The sequence below is a fragment of the Protomyctophum bolini genome, assembly GCF_963924005.1.
Source record: "Protomyctophum bolini genome assembly, chromosome: 16".
NCBI lineage: Eukaryota > Metazoa > Chordata > Actinopteri > Myctophiformes > Myctophidae > Protomyctophum > Protomyctophum bolini.
The window spans coordinates 31552137-31554134 of NC_137877.1; the positions used below are offsets into that span (position 1 = coordinate 31552137).

General features: G+C 35.8%; 1 protein-coding gene across 3 annotated transcripts in view; it reads left to right on the plus strand.

The window, feature by feature from the left end:
• Nucleotides 1-634, plus strand: part of hoxd3a (homeobox D3a) — a 19964-nt gene extending 19330 nt beyond the window's left edge. For all 3 annotated transcript variants that reach the window (XM_080785785.1, XM_080785783.1, XM_080785784.1), the window contains exon 4: nucleotides 1-634. This exon is cut by the window's left edge and continues 969 nt beyond it. The gene's annotated coding sequence lies outside the window, so the exon portion shown is untranslated.
• The last annotated feature ends 1364 nt before the right edge of the window (nucleotides 635-1998 follow it).

Genomic DNA, 1998 nt, shown 5'->3' on the forward strand with positions numbered 1-1998 from the left:
CATTTTTTCCCCTTATTCTTTATTTTGATGTGCAATGCGCAATTTGGGGGACTGAAATCGGAAAATATCATGCCATTACTTGAAGGTAAGTCTTGTAGATGACGACAGTAGATGCTCATCTTTAGAATGAAGGACTTTTAGGGTAACATTTCCGTCTGTCAATGTTCCATTATCTTCACGGGCGTCTTATTTATTTATTTGTATTACTTTGTATTATCTCCCATACATATATAGCCTATTTATTATTTAACTACTTTTGTATTGCACATTATTTATCATTTATATGCGAGTATTTATATGTGTGGAATTTTGTAAGATTGGCCAGATTAATGCACTTCGAAGGGCAGGCAATACAGGGTTTGGTAAATGCTTTGACTCGCAGTGTATTGTTGGAAAAGAGCATTTCTAATTGTAAATCTGGGATAAATGGGACATTTTATAGTGTATAAACACCACTATATGTCCATGGTTAATCTTGTGTCAAAACCTCTATGCTAAGCAAAACGTAGACTATCGAAATATCGAATATTATACAAATTTAACACACCAGCATGTCATTTTGTGTATAGTTCATTGCTATTTTTTCTTTGGCTACCGCATTGTTATTTAATTCAGTTGGATATCCATAAATTTATGAAACCCTAATGATATTGAAATGTTATATTTTATTGTGTTTAACATTTTGTAAATAAAGTGCTCAAATTTATTTGCTGCTTTTTTATTTTAAATAATTTGTTTAATTTTATATATGTATAATGTGTGTGTATGTATGTATGTATGTATGTATGCAGTATGTATAGTATTTATTTATTTTTCAAAAGTCACAACACCCCGAGGTGACGAATATACTGGGCATCTCTAAGTCAGTATAGTAGACCTATCATCTGGTTATTTTTAATAGCTCCGTTGCGTTACGTTGGACACAAACTGGTGCCCTGTGAAATTGAATCTCTGACAGATAAAAGTAACAAGGCTTTATTGACTTAGGCTAGTGTACTGTAGCCTACAGCCCAAAGAGGCAGAATGCTCATAAATCGATAAATACAGACTAGGGTTAGGCAGACCATATCTAAAACTAATCAGACGGCTCTATGCTTTCAGTGGAATGTGCATTTCAACTGAGAAAAAACTAGGCTATACTTGTTATTGATATAACCAATAATTTTAATTCCTCAACCAAATAAGGATATTAGGCTATAGCCTACGTCCTCCATAGGCCCAATTGTTTCAATATGGAGATACATGAACTACTAATCCATAGCCTATAGCCTATACTTTTTGACAAAAGAAAAGGCAAATTCCCAAACCGTCAGAATGTGATAAAATAAGACTCGTTTTAGGCAATATTATTGTTGAAAAATAAGAAAACATGCTGCTTTGACATTGAAAATGATGCAACCAGAGGGGGGTGTGTGTGTGTGTGTGTGTGTGTGTGTGTGTGTGTGTGTGTGTGTGTGTGTGTGTGCGCGCGCGCGCGCGTGTGTGTGTGTGTGTGTGTGAGAGAGAGAGAGAGAGAGGGAGAGAGAGAGAGAGAGATCGCAGTTCATCCTTTATTGCTCCTGGAGAGCCATTTCAAAGCTCATTAATCAAAAACTCGTCGCTTTCAGACTCCTCACTGATCCCTCCTCCTCGTGAACAAAGCATTTGCATTCCAAATTCAAGTAACACATTTCAAACTGGGTAGGCCAATCTTTACGTGGGGTCCTGAAAACCCGCTGCGTGTTCGACTTTAAGATGATAGGGTTAGAAGCAAATTAAACACCTTCCCGAAATGTAATCTTTAGAGTCGCAAAGTTTCATTCTAATTTCTATGATGAAATAAAAGTGGTGATTCAAGCCTCTGAATGACCAAGTTATTTTTGTATAGGCTAATAGCCCACAAGTTAATTTCACCTGTTTCACTTGTAATTAAACACCCCTTGTGAAGTTGTAGCTTATTGATTCCATTCATTTTTCCTTTTCAGATGCTCACAATAAAAACTATAGGTTATATCTCAG